Source organism: Balaenoptera physalus, assembly GCF_965194825.1.
Source record: "Balaenoptera physalus genome assembly, chromosome: 6".
Classification (NCBI taxonomy): Eukaryota; Metazoa; Chordata; class Mammalia; order Artiodactyla; family Balaenopteridae; genus Balaenoptera; species Balaenoptera physalus.
In genome coordinates, this window is record NC_138885.1 from 64507653 (window position 1) to 64520430 (window position 12778).

The following is a 12778-nucleotide window of genomic DNA, read 5'->3' on the forward strand; positions in this document are numbered from 1 at the left end:
AATATTTAAAATGAGCATGTTTAGTAGGAAGGATGATAATCATATGTACTGATAGCCTATTGTGTGTTAGACACTGTACCATATGTTAATTCCATATGGTAATGTTATATGTTAATTCCACATGTTAATATTTTTAGTCTTCATAACATCTGCATGGGGGTAGATGTTATTATCCCCACTTACGTGTGAAGAAATTGAGACCTAGGAAAGATTGAGAGTAACTTTCTAAAGATCATAAACCTGAGAATTGGCAAATTCAAATCCAGGTCATTTGTTTTTGATGGTTTTATAACTTCGTCAATCAGTGGTCAGTTCTCATCCACACTGACTGAATGTAGATTTTTGGAAGTGGTGACAGATACATAGGTGACCAATGTATAGAGCTTGTTTGGTGAATCTTCATCCTCATTACATTTTCTGGACAGTCACACATGGATACAGTATGGGACATTCCTTATTCCTTAGCCCAGACAGCTTTGCTGAGCCTGGCGTCAATGAGCATATCTGGAATTCCCATCTCCTTAGTGGCAAATTTCCGAATCGCTATGAGTGCCCAAGGGGTGTGCTTCTCGAAACCCACTCCATGGATGTGCTTGTGAATGGAGATGGTGTATTCTCTGGTCACTACCTTATTGTTGGCAGAACGGCCCTTGTCCTTCTCACCACGCTTCTTTCACAGCCATTCGCAGGGCCTGGGTTAGAAAAGAAGAGCATAAGGTATTCCAAATCCAGATCATTTTACTCTAATGCCCTACCCTTCACTGTACTTTCCTCCCTAAGGTTCCAGTAGAGAGGAGCAGATTGAAGAAAAGGGAATGATTTATTAAGTAAAGACCATCTAATACCTTAGAGAATGTATATAGCATAACCTTAGTGAGTGGCAGTTGGTTCCATCTGGACCACGCTCCAGCAGTCCAAACGTGGAATCAGAATTGCCTCTCTTTTGTGCTCCTCCTATAGCCTTCAGTTACCCTTTATTTCTCTATGTAGTTGACCCTTGAACAACGCGGATTTGAACTGTACGGGTCCACTATATGTGAACTTTTCTCAGTAGTAAATACTACAGTACTATACGGTCCGCAGTTGGTTGAATTCACGGATGCCAAACCACAGATGCCAAACGGCGGTTACTGAGAGCCAACTATAAGCTATACTCAGATTGTCGACTGCATGGAGGATCAGCACCGCTAACCCCCATGATGTTCAAGGGTCAACTGTGTATTAAGCAAGGTGATAACCTACATTCCCTTTAATTGAAGTGTGTTTTTTCCCTTTAACTATACCCTTGGTTAATTACATGTAAGGTATATGTAATTTGGGTATTTTGCCTGGAATATTGATGTTGGACAAGCAGGAGAGGGGGGTGGGGAGCACTTGACCAGAGCTCATGGTGCCAGATGTGGAGGAAAGCCTGGATCCACTGGAAATGTTTTGGAGTTCTGGGCAAGTGTCCTATATTGTGAGGTACTGAGAATTCACAAGAGGCAAGTAAGATGTAGCCTCCAAGGCCACACTAAGGAGGACAAAGGTCTCTCTGATTGACTTTCCAAATAAACTACCCAGCTGACATGGGATATGTTATAATGCGGGGTGGGGCTGTGTGTGTGCAGAAGTTGGAGAGGCTTGTTAAGTAAAGCACTGGGAGATGAGATGGGCTTGCATAGCCTTGTTCATAATGCACCCTTTTGAACCAGGAGACAGCCTATAGCAGACACTGGTTGATTCCCCCTCCAGCCTTTTCAACCTAGGTGATACGTCTAAGCTAATCACGGTACTCCCATCCCACTTGCTACTAGTTTGTTTGTTTGTAACAGCTTTGAAATGTCATTGACATAAAAATTATATTTTTATATATATTTAGGGTGAACAACTTGATACACATATACATTGTGAAATGACCACCACAATCAAGCGCATTAACATATCCATCACCTCTACATAGTGACCTGTGTGTGTGTGTGTGTGTGTGTGTGTGTGTGTGTGTGTGTGTGTGTTGAGAAGATTTAATTTAAGATCTATCCTCTTAGCAAATTTCAAGTACAGGCATACCTCAGAGATATTTCGGGTTCAGTTCCAGACCACCACAATAAAGCTAGTATCACATTAAAGCGAGGCACATGAAGTTTTTGGTTTCCCAATGCATATGAAAGTTATGTTTACACTGTATTGTAATCTATTAAATGTGCAAAAACATTATGTCTAAAAAAATAATATGCATACCTTAATTTAAAATACTTTTTTGCTAAAAAATGCTAACCATCGTCTGAGCCTTCAGCAAGTCATAATCTTTTTGCTGGTGGAGTTTGAAATATTACAGAAATTATCAAAATGTGACACAGAGACACAAAGTGAGCAAATGCTATTGGAAAAATGGCCCCAATAGACTTGCTTGACACAGGGTTGCCACAAACCTCCAATTTGTAAAAGAACGCAGTATCTGTGAAATGCAGTAAAAATGAGGTAGGCCTGTGTATAATAATTAGTATGTTAACTATCGTTACCATGCTGTACCTTAGATCTCCAGAACTTATTCATCTTATATAATTGAAACTTTGTACCCTTAGAGCAATATCCCTTTACTACTAGTTATTACTAGACATGGACAGAACTCAGTCAGTCTCAGCTAATAAAACATGAGACAAGAAAGCATAGAGCCCTCATGCGTACTTGCAGCATCTTAGAACCATGGGAAGCTTTATGCTGAAGCCAATGCTAAGGACAGCGGAGGAGAGAAAAGAAGAACCTGGTCCTTGATGACATTTTTATTGACAGTCATCTCTGGTTTAGTGCCTGCCCTACCTCTGACTATCCTGCGTAAGACAATAAATTTTCTTACTGTTTAAGCCAGTTTGTTTCTGATTTTCTATTACTTTGCAGCTGAGAGCATCCTACTGTATGTATCTGCCACAGCATAGCAAGCATAATGACACCAATAACATCCTCTAAGACTGTAAGCCTAACTGGACTCCTTAGGGTACCGTCAGGTCCCCAAGGGTCAGGCCACTCAAAGCCAAGGAAGAGGAATTGGCGGATCCTTGTGCCGGTTACAGGTGCAGGTATGTGAAAAGTAGAAATATGAAACTGTCTAGAATGGTTATCTCTGGGTTGTGCAAGTGAGGAGGGGAGGTAGGTAAGAAAAGCTTTACTTTTCAATGTATGCATTTTAATTTTTTTATCATAGGCATGTGTCACTTTTATAACTAAAAGCTTTTTATTGTGCTAAAATATACAATTTACCATTTAACCATTTTTAAGCACACAGTTCAGTAACACTTAGCACATTCATATTGTGAAATCATCACCACCGTCCACCTCAAGAACTTTTTCCATTTTCTCAAACCAAAACTTTTTCCATTTTCTCAAACCAAAGCATTAAACTATTGTTTAATGTACCCATTAAACAATAACTCCCCATTTCCCTCTACCCTCAGTCCTTGGCAACCACTGTTCTACTTTCTGTCTATTAATTTGACTACTCTAGGTACCACAAGTAAGTGGAATCCTCCAGTATTTATCCTTTTGTGACTGGATTATTTTACTCAGCATAATGTCTTCAATGTTCATCTATGCCCTAGCATGTTTCAATACCTCATCCCTTCTTGTGGCTAAATAATATTCCATTGTGTATAAATATCTCACTTTGTTTATCCATTCATCCATTGATGGACAGTTAGATTGCTTCCACCTTTTGGCTATTGAGAATAATGTTGCTGTGAACATGTGTGTACAGATAACTGTTCAATACTAAAAACTTTTAAATTAAGCCTCTAATGGGGCGGGATAAAATCTGGGGGAAAAATTAATGAAAATGTTAACTATGATTGTGTATGGGTGATGAGGTTATTTCATTTTTGTTCATTATAAAGTCATAGACTTTCTTTAACAATCATATATTAATTTAAAGGAAGAAATGTACTTTTTTTAAAAAGAAAGAAACTTAAAAAGAAAGTCAGGATAAACAACAAGGTGCTACTGTATAGCACAGTGAACTATATCTAATCTCCTGGGATAAACCATAATGGAAAAGAATATTAAAAAAAGAATGTATACATGTGTACAACGGAGTCACTTTGCTATACAGCAGAGACTGGCACAACATTATAAATCAACTATACTTCAATTTTAAAAAAGACTAAAAAAAAAAGTTAAAGTAAAACTGACCTTAGGAACAGAAAAGTTTACACAAGGAAGGGAGAAAATAAAGCAATATTCACGAATTGCCTATTGTACGTGAGGCATTTTAGCAGGCCTTAGTACACTTTTTGGTGTGCTGGAAGCTTCTGATGAGGATCAATACTAATAAGTAAATAAATAGGTCATTAAGTTCAGAAAAGAAATATTGTCTGAGACAGAAATGTTGATCTTCATAGAACCTTAACCAGTTAGTATACTCACAAACTTGCTTACTCTTATGCCCAGTTGGATAAATTAAGTAGAAACAATTGCAAATCATCACCTCTAGCCTCCAAAAGACCTTGCTTTTTTAGCATTGATTATGTGTTGGGTTGGGCAAAAAGTTCGTTCAGGTTTTTCCATAACATCTTCCGAACGAAATTTTTGGCCAACCCAATAGTTCCTATTGTTGCATAACTGTATCCAAAAAAAAGTTTAATAGTTGGTTAACTTTCCTGAGCTCCTTCCCCCGCCTTTTGAATACTTTAGCTTGCCCCCTCTTCTACTCTGTAACAAGACTTTTGGCGTTTCATGCCCCCAGGTCTCTAAATGTATCTTCGCCTCAAAGAAAAATTATTCTGAATGTCTTTCCATGAAAAGGATTACTTGAAAACAATCATCCTGTTAAGATGATACATTTCACAGTTCCTTGTCTACCACTGGATAGTGTGTTAGGAAGAAAATCTCTTTCCCATCATAATAGGCACCAAATTCAGTTTCGTCCTGTTGGCATCTGAAGAACTGAGCCAAAGGTGGGGCAGAATACTTAAATCAGCAGACAACATCGTCCTCCTACAGCCACCTTCCCTTAGCTCACATCCCACCAATGAAAGAAAATAAGAGGAAAAATATTAAAAATCCTATGTATGAAATGGAATTAAAAGAATACTTTTGAGAAACTTGTCTCAAAACAAACTTGCAAAACTGAGATCTTTTGCCACCTGTTAAGGCAGGGGTTTGAATACTAATGTAACTGGCTGCTCCTTCATAGGCTAGTTGAGGTCTCCTAGGTGGTTCTGACTATGGGGGACTTACTTCTTCCTTGTCTACTTTTTCTTCTCACCTCCTCATCTGAATCCAGATGAAGAAAAGAAAGTGATGCAAAACGACTTTCCATACTCATTCTGCAGGCACTAGGTGCCTTCCAGATGGCCACCTGAAGATCTTAGGAATATATTGTCTATTCAGATGCACAAAATAAAAACCAGCCAAATATGCATTAGGTGGTTATAGTGTTCCAGGAACCATTCTGTGCTGGGGATACATTGGTTTAAAAAGAAATCCCCGCCCTCATGGAGCTTACATCTTAGTGAGAAGAAAGAAGCAATAAATAAGTAAAATATACAATATGTCAAGTGGTAAAGAAAAAAGAAAGTGTTAGAGGAAAAAAACAGGGTGGAATAGGGAGTTCTATGACTGGGGGAGATTTGCAATTTTAAACAGAGGGATAAAGGAAGGTCATAGAGAAAATAACATTTGAACATTTGAGCAAAGACCAGAATGAGAAGGAACAAATCCTATGGATACGTGAGGGAAGAGCTTTCCAAGCAGAGGAATATTTATTGCAAAGTCCCTGAGATGGGAACATGCCAAGAATGTTTAAGAAACAACAAGAAGGTCAGTGTCACTGGGGCAGAGTGAAGACATTGGCACAAACCTGGCTCCCTTTCACCCCTTCTCAGCTGAGTCTGAATGTTCCATCAGAAAATTTTCTCCTCTAGGAATCAAAACTCTCTGTAGATTAAAAAGCCTCTAAATCGCTGAAGAGGAAGCCTTCAAGTCCATGTCAAGGGATGACGAAGCTCTACTGAAATGGGCAACAAAATAAAACACATATTAGGCTTAGCTTATACATCCAAGGAGAAAACATTTAAACGGATCAAAATCACTGTTGAACTAAGGGGAAAGAACAGGAGCAGGAGTTGACATACACTGAAATCCACAAACCAGGCACCACTGAACTTGTGAACATGGGTTTTATGGACATCAAATAAGACAGCCCACAAAGCTAATGTTAGCTCCCATTTTATTGATGAGAAAATTTAGACTGAGAGCATTTAAATAATAGCTGATAAGTAGAATTGAGATTTGAACTCAAGTCTGACTAAAGTTATTGATTTTCCTCCTGTAACAAGCTGCCTTGAAGACCTCAAGAGGTCCTTGAGTCCATAGCATTCACAACAGGAGAACATTGCCCTGTGAGAAGAGTCATGAAGCACTACTAATTAATTATTTCAGATGAATGAAGCCTTATCTGGTCTCATCTGATACCCTAACCCTGCCATTATGGGAGTCCAGAGAGATTAAGTGATTTTCCAAGGCCAAATGATTATTATGTGGCAGAGCTGGGAGGCCTCACTGAGCAGTGCACAGGTACTGAGACTGAAGGGAGAAGAGTTTCCAGCCTGATTCTCACTAAGTGTGTGCTCTGGGAAATCCTGAAACTTCTCTGGACTTCAGTTTCTTTGTCTGCAAAGCAGACGATCTCAGGTGATGCTTAAATGAGAATTCAGACGATAAACACACCACATAATTTCCAGGAGATTCATTTTTCACCTCTATAATATAACTATTTCTGTAGTCACGATTCTAAAGCGAGAGACAGACGGACACAGAGAGGGCGAGAGAGAGACAGAGAGAGGTCAGAGGTCGCTAACGTGCCCCACCCCCTCCACCACCGCTATTAGGCCAGACTGGGCCCACCCACAGTAAGCAATCCTGGGCAGCCAATGCCAAGACCTTTCTCTGAGCTCCACCTTGGTTCTCCCTGGCAGCCTTGGTGTGAGAGGCTGTATTCGTCAGCTACTGCCACAGAAATGATGCATCACACATTACCTCAAAACTCATGGATTTGCAGTTCAGCTCTATTCCTGTGTCCAAAGCAAATCACATGGCCAAGTCCGATATCAAGGTTGGTGTGTGTGTGTGGCGAGGGGGGGTGCGGGGGGGGGGTGATGGGGAGGGGAGAGTATACGGTTCTGATTCAGGGAAGAAAACAAAAGTTTTACCAGTTCAAGTCTTCCCGTGCTTCAACGCATGTCTGTGGTTTATCCCTAGCTATGTAGTTGAGACAATGTGACTATAGCCCCAGTGAAAAGATATTGACTATCATTTAATCTGCATATTTAGGGACTTCCTGAGATTTCAAGTTGTTGCAGTTCTAAAGGATCCCTGACTCATCCAAAGGCAGAGAAAACAAGACCTCAGCCTTGCACCTGAAAGTAAGAAAGAACGAGCTCCAGGTAACTAATTGCTCTGGGAAAACCCAAGGCACTGATTTGCAGCTGACACAGGTGAGAACCTTGGGTGTGAATAAATTCCAGTGAGCTCTTGTTAGTTCTTGACAAGAAAGAAACTGAGCTAGAACAGCAATGATGAATCCCACCTGTTAAGCTTCTGTTTTCTCCCCTGAGTAACTGGCCAAGGATTAGGCCAGATAGGGAAGGAATCTTATCAGGAATAGAAATTTATCAGATTCTCCACAACTAAGTCAGAACCTTCCAGAACCTCTCATACACAGCAGTCCTAGGCACCTACATCTGAAAACAAGGGCTAAATACCTGTTATTCTAAATAGTTCAAGAGCTTTTACACTGAAAAAAAAAAATAGATAAAATACAGTGGACCCTTGTACAACAAAGATTTGAACTGTGAGGGTCCACTTAGATGTGGATTTTTTTCCATAGTAAATACTACAGTACTACATGATTTCAGGTTGGTTGAAAGTGTGGATGCAGAATCTAGGATACCAAGGAACCATGGATGTTGAGGAACTCTGTACATGGAGGGCCGACTCTAAGTTATACGTGGATTTTCTACTGTGTGAGGGCTGGCTCCCCTAACCCCCGGAGGTTGTTCAAGGCTCAACTGTATCGCTATTCCATACTCTGTTTCACTAAAAAGCATCTCATTTGGGAAATCATCTTTCTTCATCCCACTCTTTTGGGAAAGGACTGATTTTGCCTTAGTTTTTGTTGAGAGAACTGAAAACATAGATACATCTTAGAAGCTGTCAGAATTGCAATCCAGATCTGTTATTTCCCTGGTGTCCAGTTTCGCAGTGAGACACCTTGCCTAATACCAGAGTTCCCGTCCTGAGGCTACCTTTAAGGAGCAGTCCTGTTGGATACTCGTTGGATACTCTGCATCCCCTCCTCTTTCACCAAAGGGACAGAGGTTCTGAGTGTTTCCAGCCACTTCCGGCAGCATCTCTCGGCATTTAAAAAAAAAAAGGCCCTGCTTTGGGAAACATGGCAGAGTATGAGTGTGAACTGGAAAGGGCCTGCCAGCAGTTTTCCTTCAAGAACTGCTCCCTTGTGGAACCCGTTGTTCCTTCAGAAATTGTAATCTATCGCCACCTGGCGGTCCCTCCGTCGTCGTGTTTGAAATATAGAGAATTGGGCGTCTTAAGATGTGCCCAAATACAAATTACTCGGTCCTCTTTGATTAATTTCTTTAATATTAGAATATTTTCATCTTCTGAATAGCAAGGGGGAAGGGACCATATGACGATTATCTGAGGAACTCAGCGCTGTTCTTTAGAAGAAAAGGTTGCAATTTCCGGAGTCCTCTCTGGCGGCGTTCTGGCTGGAATTCTCCCTCTCTCGCCACACTTTTAACCCTTTCCCGGAGTGAGTGTGACGTGGTCTGTGGCGGGTAGGGGTGTCGATTTAGCTATGGTTCCCAAAGAAAGTCCAGAATGATTTGGGGAACTATCTTTAAAGTACACAAACACACCGAATAGACCTTTGCTCCCACTTACGAAAAGCCGAGTGTACGGTTAACGCTGCCCACAGCCCTCGTCTCGGGAGACAGACGTTTAAAAGGTGAGCAGTGCCATTTTTCCCCCCTCTTTTTTGGTCGTAAACTAGATGCTTAAAATAGACCTTAACGAGCAGGCTGAAATGAATCAACACTGTGGCTCTAAATTACCTTTCCTGAAGGCTAAAAATACTAAATGCGTTAAAAAAAAAAAAAAGATTGACGTTTCATATTTACTCACCTTGACGCGGACCATATTTTACGCATAAAAAATCTCCCCCGCAACCCATTTGGGTGCCCCTTCCACTCCTTACTCCACCCACTCGCTTTTTTTCCTTTGACGAAAGGCTCAGCTCCAAATCCAAATCCACTTGGAATATCTTTAAACCTCCCGGGGAAAGGGCATTGTGCGCGGAGGCTCGTATTCCCAAGTCCCAGCCATCCTTGACCTAAAGGAAGGTTGTCCTCGGAAGACATAATCGAGTAGCCCGGGCTGCAGGCTGGCAAAACCTCCACGCCCGGCAGAGACCAGAGGGGTCGCCCTCGCCCCCCCCCCCCGCCCCCACTTCTTCTGCCTCTGGGCGTCTTGTTCCCATTTCTTCAAAGCGCTAAACCTTAGATCAAATGCAAACGAAACAGCTGGGCGGATACCACTCCCTTCCGGACCACCCCTCACCACCGGCAAGAGTCCCTAGAGAGGATATCTTTTTTCCACCCCCATTATCCAAAACATCTTCCCCCGGGAGTCATCAAAGATAAAAAGAAGAGTGAAAAAATACAGACAAAAATATAGATCCCCAAATATTCTGAAGAGCCAAAAGACAACCACAACGACCCTCCTTGCAAATTCTTACCGGAGAGGCAAGAATGGGGCGACCTACTCCACCACCACCGCGCCCCAACAAGGGAAACAAAACCCAGCAGTTACTGCGGGGAGGCGGATGGGGAGAGCGGGGCGGGTTTCCTAAATGCTGGAGACCTAAGCCGGCTAACTGGAGGCTTAAGCGGCCAAACCGTGGGCTCTGTCCTTGGTGCTGAAAGAGCCGTGCCCTATGTCCGAACTCGCTGTGCTGAAACTGTGGAATTCCAGGCCCTCGGTTCCTTACCATCTCGGCTGAGCCCAAGAGTCTGGGTTGGAATGAGAGATAATTGGAAACTAAATCAAAGCCACGAAGTCCCCAACTCTGTTACTCTTCCCGCCTAACTGGAATGTTCATGAGTGCAGGGATAATATAAGTTGCTGGACAGTGTAAGCTCCATGAGAACAGCGCCTGGCACAAAGTAGGTGATTAATAAACATCCGTTTAATTAATTACTCATATTTAATTAAACATTTTAAAATTCAGGACGAGCAAGAGCCTTCATTCCTCCCTTCCCCCTACATAAAGGAGAAAGGGAGGGATGTCCTCGCAGCTGGACGGACTCAGCTTTAATTTGAGACACAATCTTGTAGGAGATTTCTTTCTCCGGCGAGATTATTTTATTGGCTAAAACATTAGGGGTGAGCGTTTTGGACACCGGGGTCAGAAGAGGGAGTGGGTGGAAATTTCTCAGTCTGATGCCACAGGTGAAGGTAAACGAATCTTCCTTTCTGGGGAATCTGGGATCTTAGGAGAAGGCGGAGGAGACTGAAGGTGAGCGGGCGTCTTCCTGGTACGGCACACCCTGAGAGGAGCCGGGATTTGTTGCCTCCTCCCGCCAGCCTCCTTGCCCCAGGGCGTCTTGAATGATCGAGCACTAGCACCGGGCTCCCTGATTGGTGCAACCATTTCTTTTAGGGAGGCTCGAGGAAGGGGCGTGGGTGGAATTCCGAGCCTAGTCTCGTAGTAAACCGCGCATTCCAAGCGTGGCAGAGAAGCTGCGCGGTGCGCGGTTTGAAGGGTTGTTTCCTGCGCGGAGTGGGCACGCCCACCCTGCCCAGTCCTGAGCTCTGGCACCCGCAGCTGCGGTTATCCACGCCCGCCGTTCGGGATGCTTTCCCGTCCTTAAAAAGTGCCCGCGTTCTTACTGTAAGATGGAAGAGAGGGCAACAGTATTTCCTTTAGTATCAAGGGCAACGCGGTTATTTCAAACCTCACAACGAGATCCCTCTTACTAATCGAACTCCATCTTCTCAGGGTGGAATCTTCGATCTCCCTTACGGAATATTCAGTGCTTTGTAAGATTTTCGGCATTCCCACTGTGTCATGGTGAAAGGCAATAAGACATTCAGAGAGAAGGGACGGGACTCCGGTGGGCCAGCAAGGCCGCAGACGTGTCCATATATAACCCCTGCCTGCTGCACCGTAACAGGGAAAGGAAAAAAAAAAAAAAAATCACTGTGAAAACGAGTAAAGGAATCACTGGTTACACGGTGTCACCCAGACCCAAAGATCAACTTTGTTTTGCCCTCAAGAAAAAGAAACTGAGGTAGAGGAAAGAGGAGAACATAAATTAGAGACGAGGGTGCCTGAGGGATGGCTTGAAAAGGCCAGAGAATAAACAGCCCCGCCAGCCCCTCTAGTTGTTGGCTCTGGCGCACGAGGAAAGACCCGGCCAGCATAGGGCCTCTCGGTCTCTGGCCGCCTAGCGCCATCTGGTGGAAATTTTTCCGTGAACGTCTTTTTACCGTGAGGGGCTTTCCGAACGAGGCAGTTCGTTAAATACGTTTAAATATTGCAAAAGGAGAATCCTTAAAAAGCATGAAATCGAAGGGGGAGTGGAGGGGAGTGGGCCTAGGCAGAGAGGGCCGGTCCGCTCCCCCCACCCCACCCCCAGGACACCTCTATGCTCGGGTTCCCCTTGTGTGTGGAGCGGCACTCGTGCGTGTTATTAACCTTCAGATATGATCAATCAGGAGGACTCCTTTCCCCATCACCAAGGGAACCAAAGCTAGGAGGGAGCGCACAGTGGATTGGAAATCGGACCCTTTTCTCTGCGGAGGCAGTGGGTAGCTGTGCTCAGATGAAGTACTTGGGGAGGCTCCGAGCTGGACGAGGAAACTGAAGTGAAAAGGAGATGGAGTCCTCTAGGGTCTGAGTGTTCCCCCCTCGTCTCTGCCTCCTTTGCTTTCACGACAATCCTGGCTCAGTAGAGAGCCAGCAAGGACACGACCCATAACGCGGTTTCGCTCAAGGAGGCATCTTGGGGTCGTAGAGCTGGAGGAACCGCGGCGAAAGCAATTGAGGCAAAGCCACTGCTCTTGTCTTCTCGAAGATATGGTAGTGGGGGAGAAGAAAGGGAGGGAGAAGCGCTCAGCGAGGCAGAATTCTTCATAGAAATTCTCTCTTGCCTCGCCTTACCCGACACTCTGCCTATTTCAAAAAATAGAGCGTGTTGAGTACGGTCTGGATTACTCATAGGGCTCTTTCTTTTTCTTTCTTTCTTGCTTGCTTTCTTTCTCTTCCTTTTTTTTTTTTTTTTCCCCCGGGCGCACACCCGTGATCTGGATTTGTAATCGCCCTATAAAGCTCCAGAGGCGGTCAGGCACCTGCAAGGAGCCCCACCGCTCTGCCGAGCTGCCCCCGCAAGCAGCGGCCTCGTGATTCCCCTGCTGAGCCGGTCCCCGCCTCCCCACTCCGCCTCCGCCTCCCCCGAAGCCAAGAAGCCGCCTCTTCGGATTGCTCTCTTCTCTTCCTGGAGCTCCCGTGCGGGACGGTGCTAGCGAAAGAGAGGCGGCAGCTGGAGGTGACGCCGGGCAGATTACGCCTGTGGCAGAGCCGGGCCGAGCGGGGCGGATTGCTGGGCGCTACGCAGAAGAGCGACCGGAGCGCCCGGCTTGCTGTCTCCCAACCTAGGTGGGTAAGCGCGCGGCCGCCCGTACCTTACCAGTGCCCAGCCGCGACTGTTAGCTGGGTCCTCTTCAC

General features: G+C 44.2%; 1 protein-coding gene across 2 annotated transcripts in view; it reads left to right on the plus strand.

Moving 5' to 3' along the window:
* Window positions 1-9583: 9583 nt before the first annotated feature.
* GAD1 (glutamate decarboxylase 1) overlaps window positions 9584-12778 on the plus strand; it is a 43079-nt gene continuing 39884 nt past the window's right edge. The window contains exon 1 of one of the 2 annotated variants that reach the window (XM_082465391.1): window positions 9584-12709. The gene's annotated coding sequence lies outside the window, so the exon portion shown is untranslated. The remainder of the gene's footprint in view (window positions 12710-12778) is intronic. The other variant, XM_082465392.1, reaches the window with a different exon arrangement.